Source organism: Sycon ciliatum, chromosome 10 (assembly GCF_964019385.1).
Source record: "Sycon ciliatum chromosome 10, ocSycCili1.1, whole genome shotgun sequence".
NCBI classification, from domain to species: domain Eukaryota; kingdom Metazoa; phylum Porifera; class Calcarea; order Leucosolenida; family Sycettidae; genus Sycon; species Sycon ciliatum.
The window spans coordinates 20,038,057-20,058,109 of NC_088652.1; the positions used below are offsets into that span (position 1 = coordinate 20,038,057).

A 20,053-nucleotide genomic window follows, 5' to 3' on the forward strand; every position below is an offset into this window, starting at 1 on the left:
TAGAAATATGATTGATTGACTGTCATCAGGTGGAATCAGAGTTGCAGTTGAGAACTTTGCAAATGCTGCTAGGACTTGCTCAACTCTGATTGGCTGAGGGCAGTCACTCTGATTGGCTGAGGGCAGTTGACTGATCATTTCAGGTGTGAAGTTCAGAGCCAGGATAGGCTATAAAAGTAATCATTCTAGGAGGGGATGGTGGTCGGGGTTTGGGATGGCCAGAATTTTGCATTTTTCTTCTCGGCTTGAACTCTTGTTGTTTCTGCATGAGGAAGGAAAAGGAGAAGCACTGAACTTTTGTTGTTTCTGCATGAGGAAGGACACTGATGGCCTCTGAACTCTTGTTGTTTCTGCATGAGGGTAGACTTTTCCGGCTTATTTCTCCTTCGTCATGCAGACACAACACCAGCCATCAGCAAGCCAAGAAGGAAACACTTGCTGAGCTCTGATTGGCTGAGGGCGGTTGACTGGTCATTTCAGGTGTGAAAATCAGAGCCAGGATACACACACACACACACACACACACACACACAATACTATTGAATTTTCTTCGCCGGCTTGCTGGTGGCTGCTGTCCTTCTTCCTGCAGAAACAAACACACAATATGGACATGCAGAGAAGTCATGCACTGTGAATCTCCTGTACAGACACTGCAGCTATATATCCATACTGTTACACGTTACAAGACCAAATTGAATTCAAGGAAAGAATCTGTCCCTCCAGAAACTCGAGGAGAAATTTCAGAAATATCGCGGAAAACGTTGCGAGGTAAAATGCCACAAATTGCAGGGAATATTGCGGGGTCTGTCAAAAATTGCAGCAAAGTATTACTGTGGTCAAATTGCGGAAATTTCCGGCAATTTTGGTACTTGTAGCGTGGTACGAGTCGTACAGCATAAATCATGCAGACAAAACAGAATGTGTGCTTCGCTGAAGACAAGTGAGTTACAGTACTATAAGTACTCGACTGTCTGCAACTGCCTGACACGAGCTTGCAAGACGGCTTTTCTCCATCCTCGGAGAACACTTGACAAGTTTGTTAAGTGCTTTCGCAGTTTTTCCTGTTATTACCTTAGTGCTAGGATCATCATTTTCATAGGTGTTGTTTCTTCTCACTCCATTTCTCTTTATTAGTATCTTTCTGGATTGTTTTTCATTAGTACAACGTAGCTTCCTGAGGAGTGTCGTGCGAAAACTAGTTCGAAGTACGATTTTTTGTTCATCATTTCTTCCATATCACATTTTTTCTTTCTTCCATGTTCTTCACTGCCTTCGTAGCCACTCGTTTTTTGAATACAATAAAAGCCTTTGTGAAATGTCGGTTCAGCTCGTTCTGTTGATCGCAATTCTAAAATCATTATTATTATTTTCACTAGTTTGAGGGAAAGAGACAAACGGGAAAAGTCTGAAGAAAAAATTGACTGTCACCATCAGGACTCGAACCAGGGACCCTCGCTTGTAGCTAGCGATGCTCTAACCACTGAGCTATGGTGTATTATTATTATTATTATTATTATTATTGGCTCGACATCCTTGTTTCATATTGACTTGGGAATGATCGCACATATGGGCTCACCACACTGCATGCAGTCAGTGGGTGAGGACAAGGTGCATAAAAACTGCACTTTGTCCTGCCCCAGTGAAGTAACACTTCATTTTAGAGCGAGTTGCTAATCTAGAGTGGACACACACACCAAACACATACAGCTACCCCCCCCCCCCCTTACCAAACACACACGCACACACATTTGAGAGGATATCAAAGGTCTTAAAATATGCAAGTTCAAAATCGTGTATCAAAAATCCGGATCACCTTCCAGAGATGCTGCTTTGTAGTGGATTTAAAAAATAAACAATAGTAGAACTTTGAACTATTCAAAATCTCTTTCGGAGCAGCGGATACTCACTTGGTAGAATGTCCATTGGATCACAGAATGTAGCAGCTGGCAATACAGGAACAAGTATGGCTGTGATTATTGAAATGAACGGCGCTTCTGGAGGTGAGGAGAACGTTTCCAGAGGTATGGCGGTAGATCTTCTGAAAGGAAGTAGAACCAAGCAGAAGAAAGACCCAGGACACTGAAGAGCACTGTATTTTACAGGGCGCAAGACGCAGCCCCCCCCCCCCCCTCTTTATGGGGTGCGAGCTAAGAGGCTGTCGAGGTCTGATGTCATTGCTTCACCCCGAGCTGCAACCCAGCACCCCCTCTTTACGGAGAGTAATCCACACCTCCCCCCCCCCCCCCATTTGTAATTAGTCACTGCCAGAAACTGGTCACATGGGTACCATGGGTCTCCCTGAGAGAGGGGAGAGAAATTCAAAGGGTGACTTGCCACTCCAGCGCGACCGTTTCAGCGTGATGCATTTCAGCGCCAGCACTTCAGTGCCTGATTTCACAGCGCCAGGACTATCAGTGCGGTAAAGTACAGCGCCAGCAACTCAGCGCGAAAAAGTAAGGCGTGATAATTGTTATTTACAGCGCGAAAAAGTTCAGCGCAATAAAGTACAGCGCGATCAAGTAACAACGTGATCAAGTAACAACGTGATCAAGTACAGCACAGTACACTGCAGAGTGGGTAAGGACAAGGTTCAGAAAAACTGCATTGTGCAGTGGCCAATGAAGTAACACTTCATTTTAGAGCGGGTTGCTAATCTAGAGTGGACACACACACCAAACACATACAGCACTCCCCCCCCCCCCTTACCAAACACACACGCACACACATTTGAGAGGATATCAAAGGTCTTAAAAATATGCAAATTCAAAATCGTATATCCCCGAGCTCTCTGCATCGCCCCGCCCCCCCCCCCCCCCTTCCTGATGGAGTTCAAGCCGCATCCCCCCCCCCCCTTGACGGGGTGCAAGCCGCAACCCCCTTCTTTACGGAGTGAAAGCCACATCTCCCCCTTTTTACGGAGTGCAAATCGCATCCCCTTTTTGCGGAGTGCAAACCGCATCTCCCCCCCCCCCCCCTCTTCACGGGGTGCAATCTCCCCAAACTGCACCCCCCCCCGCCGCTCTTTACAGAGTACCGTATTTTCCGGGGTATAAGCCGCACTTTTTTCGCTAAAAATCAGACCAAAATCGCCCCTGCGGCTTATACACCGAATATGCTTGCGCGAATGAATGCTTAGCATACATCAGTATGCATGCTGACGTCATGTGACATGTCATTCGACTCAGCTTCGCGCCTGTGTTGCTATCCCGGCACTTTTACTAGTTTTAGTGCGCGGGCTACACCATACGGTACGCATATACGGGGACTCTATTTTGCGTACTGCAAGTGCCGGTTTCCACACATCCTAGTATACAGCGATACGATAATACCATGGAGTGATCTGTAGTCAACATGGAGTGATCTGTAGTCAACACAGCAATACACCAACATCTCTGCAGCAACCTGTGGTGCACTAACACTTCATAATCTGATCTAACATGGTATTTAGCTCCACAACCATAATAAATTTGTAGAAAGGCCATTTGTCAATGAGTGTGAAAAATCTTGGTTCGTAGGTGCGGCTTATACTCCGAATACCAACTTTTAGTCAATATTTTGCCTCAAAAAGGGGGTGCGGCTTATACCCCGGAAAATACGGTACAAGGCGCATCTCCCCCCCCCCCCCCCCCACTTTTTCGGGGTGCAAGCCGTATCTCCCCCCCCCCCTCTTTACGGAGTGCAAGCCGCATCTCCCCCCCCCCCCTCCCTTTATGGAGTGCACACCAGTATCACAGGATTCCACTTGATTCAGATGAACATTCAATCCACATCACTTGGTGGATGAACATTTGTCCAGTCAATTCAGGATTCCGCTTGGTACAGAGTGCGGTAAACACAGGCTTTACGGCAGGACGATACATGCACCATTAAAAGGCTATAGACCCCAAGAGTGTGCAACTGACATTGGCGTTGTGCTTGGAAGGCAAATTGCAGGCATGAAGTTTGTAGAAAGTGAGAATTAAACACCAGGCATTTGTGCTGATTTGTTCTTGTTTTGAAAGCCCGTGATTATTCACTTTAAATTGTAGAAGAGTAACACGATTGTGAACCAAGGTGTCAAATCTGCACTAGCAGCAGCAACAACATTACCAGCAGAAACAACAGCAGCAGAGTTTAGCTGCTGTTCTCTTTTCCATCTTGTGCTCTTCCTGCATTCATATACTTATTGGTTTGTGCTTTCATGAAAAACGTTTCGGCCGCAGCATGATCAGCAGCAGTGAATGTTGTTGAAACAACATTGGCATTTGTAGCATAACATGAGAAAGCGTTATTAACTTACCAGAGTAGATGGTCCTTGGCTTATAATGCCTGCCGATAGCAACTCATACTTCACATGAAGTAGACTCAGACTGAGTTACAGACAACCTAGCACAGGCGATATTCGTGAAGAAAAAGAAAATGTACAAGTGCACACTTATATACATGCACCGTGACATATGAGAGGTGAAATGAACAAGCCGACAGCCACACACATACCGACAAACAAAAACAGGTACACACCTTTGCTCACACACACATTACACGAGCATGCATGTACCACACACACACACCATTTGACGCCCATCGCCAGAGGCGATGATAGCGAACCTACAGCAGAAGCCAGAGCAGCTTGTGCTGGGATTGCACCATTCAACAGCTTGCAAAGCTGAAGAATTGACGGCCACTATTCAGCCTGGTCTACACCACACAGCTATGAAGTGACTTTTGCTGGCCAGTGAATCCCTACTTTTTGGTCTTTTTCATTTTTTGTTTTGTTTCCCGCACACACATCACACACACACACACACACACACACACACACACACACACACACACACACACACACACACACACACACACACATAGACACACACAATAAAGAGATTAGGATGCGCATCACATGCACACCGAATGGCCATGCCATACGACATTGTGTGGGTGAAAGCCTCCAAGGTCCAGCCACACAAATCATGACAGTACACACACACACACACACACACACACACACACACACACACACACACACACACACACACACACACACACACACACACACACACACACACACACACACACACACACACACAGACACAGAACAAAAGAACGGCAGGGACTGCAGAGAAACACACAGAAAGAACACAATCATGCATTGCAAGTTGGCTAGAGAAGTGATGGCAAGGGCAGTGCCACAGTATGCCAATCACTGAATATTCATGATCGGTTGGCACCACTGCACTTCCAGTATAGCAAGTAACACAGTATTGATGTACCAGTGCATACGTCCGCTCAGTACAACATGCAGCAGCAGCAGCAGCAGCAGCAGCAGCAGTGTTACAAGTACAAGATGCAGCAGCAGCAGCAGCAGCAGCAGCAGCAGCAGCAGTGTTACAAGTACAACATGTAAGCATTGCAGAAAGTGCTACGTAGCAGCCACTTTAAAAACTAGAATGTAAACATCACTGGAGCTGTACATGAAGTCAACAGCTGCAGCAGGGTATGATTTCACGCAGCTGCACAGTTGACCTGTGTTTTTTGCTGCTGCACACACAGTCATCAGACCACGGAACACACGCCAACACACCTTTGGGTATGCTCTTTCCCGAAAGCGATGATAGCTGTTAAGCGAGACAGTGATTCTGTGATCAGACAAGTTATTATGATGACGGAACTTACGATGACAGGTTCAGGCAAATACTCTCAACTTGAGTTGGCTTGGTGGTTTTGGATGGCTAAGATCATCAGATTCTTTCCAATACTGGGCAAGCTGGATCCACTGAGGTTGTGAGATGTAGTTTGCAGACAAACTAGCAGCTGCCATATGCAGCCATTTACGCCCCAAGTCCATGACGAGGCTGTGTGCCCGTGCTGTCTGCGAACAAGACCTCTTTTCAGGACTTCACGAAAACACTGCTGGTGAACCTGGCCAATCTGCAAACACACACACGCACACGCACACATACACACACACACACACACACACCACACACACACACACACACGTTCATGCACGCACGCACGCATGCATGCACACACACACACACACACACACACACACACACGCACACACACACATAGACACACACAATAAAGAGATTAGGATGCGCATCACATGCACACCGAATGGCCATGCCATACGACATTGTGTGGGTGAAAGCCTCCAAGGTCCAGCCACACAAATCATGACAGTACACACACACACACACACACACACACACACACACACACACACACACACACACACACACACACACACACACACACACACACACACACACAATACTATTGAATTTTCTTCGCCGGCTTGCTGGTGGCTGCTGTCCTTCTTCCTGCAGAAACAAACACACAATATGGACATGCAGAGAAGTCATGCACTGTGAATCTCCTGTACAGACACTGCAGCTATATATCCATACTGTTACACGTTACAAGACCAAATTGAATTCAAGGAAAGAATCTGTCCCTCCAGAAACTCGAGGAGAAATTTCAGAAATATCGCGGAAAACGTTGCGAGGTAAAATGCCACAAATTGCAGGGAATATTGCGGGGTCTGTCAAAAATTGCAGCAAAGTATTACTGTGGTCAAATTGCGGAAATTTCCGGCAATTTTGGTACTTGTAGCGTGGTACGAGTCGTACAGCATAAATCATGCAGACAAAACAGAATGTGTGCTTCGCTGAAGACAAGTGAGTTACAGTACTATAAGTACTCGACTGTCTGCAACTGCCTGACACGAGCTTGCAAGACGGCTTTTCTCCATCCTCGGAGAACACTTGACAAGTTTGTTAAGTGCTTTCGCAGTTTTTCCTGTTATTACCTTAGTGCTAGGATCATCATTTTCATAGGTGTTGTTTCTTCTCACTCCATTTCTCTTTATTAGTATCTTTCTGGATTGTTTTTCATTAGTACAACGTAGCTTCCTGAGGAGTGTCGTGCGAAAACTAGTTCGAAGTACGATTTTTTGTTCATCATTTCTTCCATATCACATTTTTTCTTTCTTCCATGTTCTTCACTGCCTTCGTAGCCACTCGTTTTTTGAATACAATAAAAGCCTTTGTGAAATGTCGGTTCAGCTCGTTCTGTTGATCGCAATTCTAAAATCATTATTATTATTTTCACTAGTTTGAGGGAAAGAGACAAACGGGAAAAGTCTGAAGAAAAAATTGACTGTCACCATCAGGACTCGAACCAGGGACCCTCGCTTGTAGCTAGCGATGCTCTAACCACTGAGCTATGGTGTATTATTATTATTATTATTATTATTATTGGCTCGACATCCTTGTTTCATATTGACTTGGGAATGATCGCACATATGGGCTCACCACACTGCATGCAGTCAGTGGGTGAGGACAAGGTGCATAAAAACTGCACTTTGTCCTGCCCCAGTGAAGTAACACTTCATATTAGAGCGAGTTGCTAATCTAGAGTGGACACACACACCAAACACATACAGCTACCCCCCCCCCCCCTTACCAAACACACACGCACACACATTTGAGAGGATATCAAAGGTCTTAAAATATGCAAGTTCAAAATCGTGTATCAAAAATCCGGATCACCTTCCAGAGATGCTGCTTTGTAGTGGATTTAAAAAATAAACAATAGTAGAACTTTGAACTATTCAAAATCTCTTTCGGAGCAGCGGATACTCACTTGGTAGAATGTCCATTGGATCACAGAATGTAGCAGCTGGCAATACAGGAACAAGTATGGCTGTGATTATTGAAATGAACGGCGCTTCTGGAGGTGAGGAGAACGTTTCCAGAGGTATGGCGGTAGATCTTCTGAAAGGAAGTAGAACCAAGTAGAAGAAAGACCCAGGACACTGAAGAGCACTGTATTTTACAGGGCGCAAGACGCAGCCCCCCCCCCCCCCTCTTTATGGGGTGCGAGCTAAGAGGCTGTCGAGGTCTGATGTCATTGCTTCACCCCGAGCTGCAACCCAGCACCCCCTCTTTACGGAGAGTAATCCACACCTCCCCCCCCCCCATTTGTAATTAGTCACTGCCAGAAACTGGTCACATGGGTACCATGGGTCTCCCTGAGAGAGGGGAGAGAAATTCAAAGGGTGACTTGCCACTCCAGCGCGACCGTTTCAGCGTGATGCATTTCAGCGCCAGCACTTCAGTGCCTGATTTCACAGCGCCAGGACTATCAGTGCGGTAAAGTACAGCGCCAGCAACTCAGCGCGAAAAAGTAAGGCGTGATAATTGTTATTTACAGCGCGAAAAAGTTCAGCGCAATAAAGTACAGCGCGATCAAGTAACAACGTGATCAAGTAACAACGTGATCAAGTACAGCACAGTACACTGCAGAGTGGGTAAGGACAAGGTTCAGAAAAACTGCATTGTGCAGTGGCCAATGAAGTAACACTTCATTTTAGAGCGGGTTGCTAATCTAGAGTGGACACACACACCAAACACATACAGCACTCCCCCCCCCCCCCCTTACCAAACACACACGCACACACATTTGAGAGGATATCAAAGGTCTTAAAAATATGCAAATTCAAAATCGTATATCCCCGAGCTCTCTGCATCGCCCCGCCCCCCCCCCCTTCCTGATGGAGTTCAAGCCGCATCCCCCCCCCCCCCCTTGACGGGGTGCAAGCCGCAACCCCCTTCTTTACGGAGTGAAAGCCACATCTCCCCCTTTTTACGGAGTGCAAATCGCATCCCCTTTTTGCGGAGTGCAAACCGCATCTCCCCCCCCCCCCCTCTTCACGGGGTGCAATCTCCCCAAACTGCACCCCCCCCCGCCGCTCTTTACAGAGTACCGTATTTTCCGGGGTATAAGCCGCACTTTTTTCGCTAAAAATCAGACCAAAATCGCCCCTGCGGCTTATACACCGAATATGCTTGCGCGAATGAATGCTTAGCATACATCAGTATGCATGCTGACGTCATGTGACATGTCATTCGACTCAGCTTCGCGCCTGTGTTGCTATCCCGGCACTTTTACTAGTTTTAGTGCGCGGGCTACACCATACGGTACGCATATACGGGGACTCTATTTTGCGTACTGCAAGTGCCGGTTTCCACACATCCTAGTATACAGCGATACGATAATACCATGGAGTGATCTGTAGTCAACATGGAGTGATCTGTAGTCAACACAGCAATACACCAACATCTCTGCAGCAACCTGTGGTGCACTAACACTTCATAATCTGATCTAACATGGTATTTAGCTCCACAACCATAATAAATTTGTAGAAAGGCCATTTGTCAATGAGTGTGAAAAATCTTGGTTCGTAGGTGCGGCTTATACTCCGAATACCAACTTTTAGTCAATATTTTGCCTCAAAAAGGGGGTGCGGCTTATACCCCGGAAAATACGGTACAAGGCGCATCTCCCCCCCCCCCACTTTTTCGGGGTGCAAGCCGTATCTCCCCCCCCCCCTCTTTACGGAGTGCAAGCCGCATCTCCCCCCCCCCTCCCTTTATGGAGTGCACACCAGTATCACAGGATTCCACTTGATTCAGATGAACATTCAATCCACATCACTTGGTGGATGAACATTTGTCCAGTCAATTCAGGATTCCGCTTGGTACAGAGTGCGGTAAACACAGGCTTTACGGCAGGACGATACATGCACCATTAAAAGGCTATAGACCCCAAGAGTGTGCAACTGACATTGGCGTTGTGCTTGGAAGGCAAATTGCAGGCATGAAGTTTGTAGAAAGTGAGAATTAAACACCAGGCATTTGTGCTGATTTGTTCTTGTTTTGAAAGCCCGTGATTATTCACTTTAAATTGTAGAAGAGTAACACGATTGTGAACCAAGGTGTCAAATCTGCACTAGCAGCAGCAACAACATTACCAGCAGAAACAACAGCAGCAGAGTTTAGCTGCTGTTCTCTTTTCCATCTTGTGCTCTTCCTGCATTCATATACTTATTGGTTTGTGCTTTCATGAAAAACGTTTCGGCCGCAGCATGATCAGCAGCAGCGAATGTTGTTGAAACAACATTGGCATTTGTAGCATAACATGAGAAAGCGTTATTAACTTACCAGAGTAGATGGTCCTTGGCTTATAATGCCTGCCGATAGCAACTCATACTTCACATGAAGTAGACTCAGACTGAGTTACAGACAACCTAGCACAGGCGATATTCGTGAAGAAAAAGAAAATGTACATGTGCACACTTATATACATGCACCGTGACATATGAGAGGTGAAATGAAAAAGCCGACAGCCACACACATACACAGACAAACAAAAACAGGTACACACCTTTGCTCACACACACATTACACGAGCATGCACGTACACACACACACCATTTGACCATTTGACGCCCATCGCCAGAGGCGATGATAGCGAACCTACAGCAGAAGCCAGAGCAGCTTGTGCTGGGATTGCACCATTCAACAGCTTGCAAAGCTGAAGAATTGACTGCCACTATTCAGCCTGGTCTACACCACACAGCTATGAAGTGACTTTTGCTGGCCAGTGAATCCCTACTTTTTGGTCTTTTTCATTTTTTGTTTTGTTTCCCGCACACACATCACATCACATCACACACACACACACACACACACACACACACACACACACACACACACACACACACACACACACACACACAAACCCACACACACGAAACCGCACACGTACACACACACGTTTGTACCTAGTCACTGCCAGAAACAGGTCACATGGGTCTCCCTGGGAGAGGGGAGAGAAATTCAAAGGATCATCTGGGATTGGAAAGATGGCTCGATTGGTCATGACAGTCGATCAATCATATTTCTACCTGTCATGCCAAGAACACAAGTACTAGCACACAGTCTAACAAGATAGCAGCTACTATGGCTACTCAGTCACTTTGCCTTCGAGTCAAGTATGAGAGTGCATGCTGGGGAGTGTAGCTAGTCAGCCAAGCATTAGCTGATGACACACCCTTCACCATACACACACACACACACACACACACACACACACACACACACACACACACACACACACACACACACACACACAGAACAAAAGAACGGCAGGGACTGCAGAGAAACACACAGAAAGAACACAATCATGCATTGCAAGTTGGCTAGAGAAGTCAGGGTTCGCACCAAGTCATGAAAATATTATTCAAGGGTTTTCAAGGGCCCCAAACCCCATTTTTTCAAGGACATTCAAGGACATTAGTTGGTGGGTTAACCGTTGGTTGGAACATCGCCGCCATTATCACTCAGAGAGAAGACATCGCGCTCAGAAGAAGAGGTGTTCACGCTGCGTCCAAGAGTGAACTATTGTGCTCTTTGACCCTCCATAGTTCCTCTGAGAGAGTGCCTGGGAGATAGGTAGCTTGGAAATGGCCGTAGAACGTGCTTTCCTGGACGCAATATTCAGCCATTTCTACCGTCTTCTTCAACTTGATTTATTTCGAAAAAAATGTTATTTTTCAGGGTTTCTGCACTGGACGCGTTTGGGATCGAAAATCTCACCTGCGCAAACAGGCTGCGCAGCTCACGCGCTGAGATCCCTATCAGTACTACCAAGAGTAGATAAACAAGAGTGTGCAACTCGCGGATGGGTTGGCCCACGGCGGAATTTTTTGTTGACGTAATCTTTTCGACGACGCACGCGCTGCGAGCCTTTTGGAGAGGTTTCCCTCGCGCACTTGGCCGGACATGTCTGTGCCCAGCACGTGCTCTCACACTGCTCTGCGGCCAAGTCCGCGTTTCTCTGAAAAAAGGTGACGTCAACAAAAAATTCCGCCGTGGGCGGGGGTATCTGCAGATTGTGCAGAAGAGATCCGGAGTTGCACACTCTTGTTTATCTACTCTTGGTAGTACCAAGAGTGGATCCACTCTTGGTACTAGTGTCACTACTAGATCTACGGACTACGGTACCGGTTACGGGTACCCAGCAGTGCGCGTAGACCTACTGCATGAACGTGAGTAGATCTACCGCATTCAAACCCAAAATCAAGGAAAAACACACTTTTTTCAAAAATTCAAGCACCCACACGAAAATTCAAGGATATTCAAGCACTTTCAAATCCGGCTTTGACATTCAAGGACTTTCAAGGAATTCAAGGAGTGGTGCGGACCCTGAGAAGTGATGGCAAGGGCAGTGCCACAGTATACCAATCACTGAATATTCATGATAGGTTGGCACCACTGCACTTCCAGTATAGCAAGTAACACAGTATTGATGTACCAGTGCATACGTCCGCTCAGTACAACATGCAGCAGCAGCAGCAGCAGCAGCAGCAGCAGTGTTACAAGTACAACATGTAAGCATTGCAGAAAGTGCTACGTAGCAGCCACTTTAAAAACTACTTCCTCCGTTAACAAAAACTTCGTGATGGAATTTTGAGGGGCTGATTTGGGCACAAACTGCCGTGAAATGAGTCGCAATCACTTTCTTGGCCTTCCCTGGCATGCCATGACAGAGGTACGATGCAAGGAAAGCGACCTTTCAAAACAGCCGAGCGGAATCGATGGTTGCGCTGTGGAAACATAGGTGATGACAGTCATGGCGAGCGAAACTGAAATACCACTTCTCCGAGGGGATATTGCGCTGCTTGGCCTCTCTACCACTTTAGCACTGAGTACCTTGGAGAGTGATAGAGAGCGATAGAACGGAGCAGCGAGCCCACACAATGAGCGAGTGAACAAGGCCAAAGAGCTGCTCCGATCGCACGGCTCATTGAAAATAATTCTGAACTCAAGTTCTTGTTCAACCTGCGCAAAGCCCAGATTCGAATACTGATGACCATGCATTTTTCAGAAGTCTCCAGTCCGATGCGAGTCTCGTGGCTAAAGAAAGTCGACTTGACTTGCTAGCCGCTGCCGTTCAGTGCTGGTATCCATTAGAGAAAATAGAATCAGTTTGGCTGTGCCTTTACTCCTCGTTTTGCGGAGTTCTGGAGAGCGAAGATGATACCAGGAGTCGTAAAATATTTTTCACGCCTCCCTGGTGGAAACGAGTAATCGCCATCGCGGCGGATCACGCAGCTTGAAAGCAAACTTACTTTAACGACGGCGACATCAAGCGGAGTGTGATCAAAGAAGCCGAGGCAAGGCTGAAACGAGCTGAACAACGATTCGAGAGAGATGACGACTCGCGTGCAGCAGATGACGACAGCGACGCAGGTCAAAAAATTAATCGAGCGAAAGCGACGCAAACTGAACTCTCTGCTCATTCCGCCAACAGTTTCTCTTGTAACGACGCTGTACATAGGCTTAATCACCTTCGTCCAGTGATTTGTAGTCGATACAAACTGTTCTTGACCTGTTCTAAGCGTTTTCATATCCATCCAAATCCATCACGAAGTTTTTGTTAACGGAGGAAGCAGAATGTAAACATCACTGCAGCTGTACATGAAGTCAACAGCTGCAGCAGGGTACGATTTCACGCAGCTGAACAGTTGACTGTGTTTTTTGCTGCTGCACACACAGTCATCAGACAACGCAACACACGCCAACACACCTTTGGGAATGCTCTTTCCCGAAAGCGATGATAGCTGTTAAGCGAGACAGTGATTCTGTGATCAGACAAGTTATTATGATGACGGAACTTACGATGACAGGTTCAGGCAAATACTCTCAACTTGAGTTGGCTTGGTGGTTTTGGATGGCTAAGATCATCAGATTCTCTCCAATACTGGGCAAGCTGGATCCACTGAGGTTGTGAGATGTAGTTTGCAGACAATCTAGCAGCTGCCATATGCAGCCATTGACGCCCCAAGTCCATGACGAGGCTGTGTGCCCGTGCTGTCTGCGAACAAGACCTCTTTCAGGACTTCACGAAAACACTGCTGGTGAACCTGGCCAATCTGCAAACACACGCACACACACACACACACACACACACACACACACACACACACACACACACACACACACACACGTTCATGCACGCACGCACGCATGCACGCACACACACACACACACACACACACACACGCACACACACACATAGACACACACAATAAAGAGATTAGGATGCGCATCACATGCACACCGAATGGCCATGCCATACGACATTGTGTGGGTGAAACCCTCCAAGGCCCAGCCACACAAATCATGACAGTACACACACACACACACACACACACATACACACACACACACACACGCGCACACACACACACACACACACAAACACACACACACACACACAAGCACACACACACACACACACACAAGCACACACACACACACACACAAACACACAAACACACAGGCACACACACACACACACACATACACACACGCACACCTCAGACCTCAGACATGCCCATCGCGGAAGCGATGATAGCGAACAGCTATGTTAGACATAGCAACTTGTGCTGGGATTACACCATTCAACAGCTTGCAAGGCTGATGAATTGACCGCCACTATTTTTAGCCTGGTATCCACCACACAGCTGTTTGAAGTGACTTATTCTGGCCAGTGAATCCCTTTTTTCATTTCAATTCTTTCCATTATTATTATTATTTTTTTTTACAAACACACACACCACACCACATACTCCGGCATACACTGGCCGTTGGTAACCACCCAGGAGAATGAAAGGAAAGTCAAGAAGAGTCCGAGAAAGAGAAGAAAGACGTGTGCGACCATAATCGTCGGGCATTGAACCCGCAACCTCTCGATTGGAAATCGACTGCACATACCACTGCACCATATGGGACACACACTGCACCATATGGGACACGCACACACACACACACACACACACACACACACACACACACACACACACACACACACACACACACACACACACACACACACACACAAGCACACACACACACACACACACACACACACAAGCACACACACACACACACACACACACACACACACACACACACACACACACACACACACACACACACACACACACACACACACACACACACATACGCCTGAGTGTATTCAGTACTTTGTGGAGCATTTCCCTGTGTTGCGCACATGTTGCTTGTCGAGACTCAACAATAGCTGGAAAATGAATGCAAGCACATAGAGTAGTGTGTTCTGTCCCCATGAGTATGCAGAGGTGTGAGTTCACATACACACCGAGTGTATTTTAAGTTTTTAACACAACACGTGCAATGTGTGTGACGTGCAAACGAAGGAGAACCAAATCTAGCCTACAATTTACAACCTCAAATCATTCTGTACCATCAAGAGTGCATATTCCAATGGAGCCATCCGGCATTATCGATGATTTTCACAGAACAAAATCCCCCCCCCCCCCAAACGAAAAATAGATTGACTTGACAGCTAGAATAGATTGATTGATGTTTCGACTATCAATCTTTTTCAAAACGAAACTCTCCCAACACACACACCCATAAATGAAACTTTTTCGTTTTGTATAATAGAGAGATTATTATAGACGGCCCGGCCTAACGAAGAATGCAAGTCAGTGTTCCCGTGGCCCATGGCGGATTGTTTCCGAGGACCTCAGAATTTTGTGGCCATTCGGCTCATTGATCGAACATGCATCGACAGATCAAAATGCAAAGATCTTCTACATCTTGCATAAGGTAATTGAAGCCGAGCAACGGACGATAGATTCATGCGTCCTGAGTTTGACGAGCAAACACCATAATTATTATCATCAAGAGTACATAACAGCCCAGATTGTCCAACTCCAGTCCATGGGGTCTGCTCTGCAACGGCAGAGCATCACGTCACGTGACAAAAACCCGGATACAAAACTTGCACCCTGTGAATAGCTCTAGGGTTGTGCGCCACCCTACTCCCTCTTTACGGAGTGCAAGCCGCATCTCCCCCTCTTGACGGGGAGCAATCCACATCCCCCCCCCCCCCTTTGTACTTAGTCACTGCCAGAAACTGGTCACATAGGTCACCCTGAGAGAGAGGAGAGAAATTCAAAGGGTGACTTGCAACTTCAGCGCGACCGTTTCAGCGCGATGCATTTCAGCTCCAGCACTTCAGTACCTGATTTCACAGCGCCAGCTTCTTCAGCGTCATGACTATCAGCGCAGTAAAGTGCAGCGCCAGCAACTCAGCGCGAAAAAGTAAGGCGTGATAATTTACAGCGCGATCAAGTAACAGCTCGATCAAGTACAGCGCAGCACACTGCAGTCAGTGGGTGAGGACAAGGTTCAGAAAAAACTGCTAACACTTCAGCGGGTTGCTAATCTAGAGTGGATACGCAAACCAAACACATACAGCACTCCCCCCTCCCCAAAAACACACGCACATACATTTGAGAGGATAGGAAAGGTCTTGAACATATGCAAGTTCAAATTTGTATATCCCCGAGCTGCAACCCCCTGCATCCCCCCCCCCATTCTTTACGGAGTGCAAGCCGCATCCCCCCCCCCTTCTTTACGAAGTGAAAGCCACATCCCCCCTTTTTACGGAGTGCAAACCGCATCTCCCCTCCCCTCTTTACGGAGTGCAAGTCACATCTCCCTCCCCTTCTTTACGGGATGCAAGTCGCACCCCCCACCTCTTTACGGAGTGCAAGTCGCATCCCCCCCCCAACTTTACGGAGTGCAAGCCGCATATCCCCCTCTTTATAGAGTGCAAGCCGCATCCCCTCCCCTCTTTTCGGGGTGCAAGCCGCACCCCCCCCCCCTTACGGAGTGAAAGCCACATTTCCCCCTTTTTACGGAGTGCAAACCGCATCTCCCCCCTCTTTGCGGAGTGCAAGCCGCATCTCTCTCCCCCCCCCCCCTTACGGAGTGAAAGCCACATATCCCCCTTTTTACGGAGTGCAAACCGCATCTCTCCCCCCCCCCCCCTCTTTGCGGAGTCAAGCCGTATCTCCCACCCCCTCTTTACACAGTGAAATCTGCATCTCCCAATGTTTACGGAGTGAAATCCACATCTCCCCCCTCTTTATGGGGTGCAAGCTGCATCTCCCCCCCCCTCTTTACGGAGTGCAAGCCGCATCCCCCCCCCCCCCCCTCTTAACGGACGGAGAGCCATATCCCCCCCTTTTTACGGAGTGCAAATCGTACCCCCCCCCCCCCTCCTATTTACGGGGTGAGAGCCGCATCTCCCCCGGCTCTATATGGGGTGTAAGCCACATCTCCTCCACCCCCACTTTTTACTTCCTCCCCCCTCTTTACGGGGTGCAGGTCGCATCCCCCATTACGGAGTGAAAGCCACATCTCCCCCTTTTTACGGAGTGCAAATCGCCCCCCCCCCCTTCTTGCGGAGTGCAAGCAACATCTCTCCCCCCCCCCCTCTTTATGGAGTGCAATCTCCCCCCTTTTTACAGAGTGAAAAATGCATCCCCCTCCCCCTCGCTCTTTACGGGATGCAAGGCGTATCTCCCCGTCCCCCCCCCCCCCGCTCTTTAGGGGTGCAAGCCGTATCTCCCCTCTTTATGGAGTGCAAGCCGTCAAATCTGCACTAGCAGTAGCAACAACATTACCAGCAGAAGCAACAGCAGCAGAGTTTGATTGCTGTTCTCTTTTCCATCTTATGCTCTTCCTGCATTCATATACTTATTGGTTTGTGCTTTCATGAAAAACGTTTCGGCAGCAGCATCATCAGCAGCAGCGAATGTTGTTGAAACAACATTTGCATTTGAAGCATAACATGAGAAAGCGTTATTAACTTACCAGAGTAGATGGTCCTTGGCTTATAATGCCTGCCAATAGCAACTCATACTTCACATGAAGTAGACTCAGACTGAGTTACAGACAACCTAGCACAGGGGATATTCGTGAAGAAAAAGAAAATGTACATGTGCACACTTATATACATGCACCGTGACATATGAGAGGTGAAATGAAAAAGCCGACAGCCACACACATACAGACAAACAAAAACAGGTACACACCTTTGCTCACACCCACACACATTACACGAGCATGCACGTACCACACACACACACACACACACACACACACACACACACACACACACACACACACATACACACATACACACACACGAAAACGCACACATATTTGTACTTAGTCACTGCCAGAAACATCCTTGTTTCATATTGACTTGGGAATGATCGCACATATGGGCTCACCACACTGCATGCAGTCAGTGGGTGAGGACAAGGTGCAGAAAAACTGCATTCTGTCCTGCCCCAGTGAAGTAACACTTCATATTAGAGCGGGTTGCTAACACATACAGTAAAGCCTGTAGTGGTGACCACTCGGATATGGTGACCACTCGGATATGGTGACCACTCGGATAAGGTGACCACTCGGATATGGCGACCACTTTTCCTTGTCACAGACGCATTCACATTCAAAACAGCTCGGATGAGGCGACCACTCGCTCAACGCAACCGACGACCACCCACCGGCGACCGCGTTGCACAGTGCTAGCACATGTAAATGTATGCATTGCATGGTGCACCAAGCATAGTAGATCTACACAACAGTGCAGGAACTGTGTAGATGTGCATGGTGCATGCACGACACTTGACAGGTCTGAGGGCCTAGGCATAATAATTATGAGTCGTGCGGTGCTAGAGTAGCATAGGTGTGTGCACTGTGATACACTGATCAAAATGACGTATCACATGTGGATATGGTCACGTGACCCACTGAACCTGGAGACCACGTGGCCACAGCGACCACTTTTTCTCATCCCTTGAGTGGTCGCCTCAGACAGGTTTCACTGTACAGCACCCCCCCCCCCCCCCCATACCAAACACACACGCACACACATTTGAGAGTATATCAAAGGTCTTGAAAATATGCAAGTTGAAATTCGTATATCAAAAATCCGGATCAGCTTCCAGACATGCTGCTTTGTAGTGGATTTAAAAAATATACTATAGTAGAACTTTGAACTATTCGAAATCTCTTTTGGAGCAGCGGATACTCACTTGGTAGAATTTCCATTGGATCACAGAATGTAGCAGCTGGCAATACAGGAACAAGTATGGCTGTGAATATTGATATGAACGGCGCTTCTGGAGGTGAGGAGAACGTTTCCTGAGGTATGCCGGTGGATCTTCTGAAAGGAAGTAGGACCAAGCAGAAGAAAGACCAAGGACACTGAAAAGCACTGTATTTACAGGGCGCAAGCCGCAGCCCCCCTCCCCCCCCCCCTTCTTTATGGGGTGCAAGCCAAGAGGCCGTCAAAGTCTGACGTCACTGCTTCACCCCGAGCTTCAACCCCGCAACCCCCCCCCCCCTTGATGGAATGAAAGCCACATCTCCCCCCCCCCCCTTCTTATAGAGTGCAGTCCACATCTCCCAGCTTTTTTACGGAGTGCAAGCCGCATCTCCCCCCCCCCCCCCTCTTTACGGAGTGCAAGCCGCATCTCCCCCCCCCTCTTTACGCAGAGTAATCCACATCCCCCCCCCATTTGTACTTAGTCACTGCCAGAAGCTGGTCATAATAGTTCTCCCTGAGAGAGGGGAGAGAAATTCAAAGGGCGACTTGCCATTTCATCGCGACCGTTTCAGCGAGATACATTTCAGCGCCAGCACTTCAATACCTGATTTCACAGCGTCAGCTTCTTCAGCGTCATGACTATCAGCGCGGTAAAGTACAACGCCCGCAACTCAGCGCGAAAAAGTAAGGCATGGTAATTTACAGCGTGAAAAAGTACAGCGTGATACAGTACAGCGCGATCAGGTACAGCGCAGTACAGTTCAGCGTGATCAAGTACAGCGTGATACAGTACAGCGGAAAGTCAATACTTGTACAGTCATAGTCACAACAGACGATGTTCATACACACAGTCATTATAATAAATTGGCGCTGAGAAACATGGCACTTGGATCTGTGGTGCTGAGATCTGTCGCGCTAACATATTTGGCGGTGATATATATGGCGCTGATTTATGTGGCGCTGAGATATTCGGCGCTAGTCTGCTGGCCCTGAAGTATACAGCACTGAAATATGTCGCGTTGTAAAATTCGACGTTTACGTTCACGGCGAACATAAACGGTCGCGCTCACATGGTTGGCGCTGAACTTGACGGCGCCGAAATAGCATGGAATCATTCAAAGGAATTATCTAGGATTGGAAAGATGGCTCGATTGGTCATTGAACAACGGGTGACCTCCTCTTCGAAACACTGGGTTGACTTGGGAATAGAGAAAGGAAAGGAACAGATGGATACTAGTTAAGAGTAAGAGGCCAGATCAGA

At 47.6% G+C, this 20,053-nt stretch overlaps 1 long non-coding RNA gene across 11 annotated transcripts in view; it reads right to left on the reverse strand.

The window, feature by feature from the left end:
• LOC135826416 (uncharacterized) overlaps positions 1-20,053 on the reverse strand; it is a 131,179-nt gene that overhangs the window by 50,576 nt on the left and 60,550 nt on the right. Inside the window, exons 3-10 of one of the 11 annotated variants that reach the window (XR_010555287.1) lie at positions 18,779-18,906; positions 17,547-17,632; positions 13,512-13,765; positions 9,990-10,075; positions 5,653-5,907; positions 4,280-4,365; positions 1,908-2,038; positions 46-583 (exon numbers count right to left, since the gene is read on the reverse strand). This is a non-coding gene — a long non-coding RNA (uncharacterized LOC135826416). Of the gene's footprint in view, positions 1-38; positions 584-1,907; positions 2,039-4,279; positions 4,366-5,652; positions 5,908-5,973; positions 6,306-7,629; positions 7,761-9,989; positions 10,076-13,511; positions 13,766-17,546; positions 17,633-18,778; positions 18,910-20,053 lie in introns of those variants that run through there. The other 10 variants (XR_010555285.1, XR_010555284.1, XR_010555281.1 and 7 more) reach the window with 10 other exon arrangements.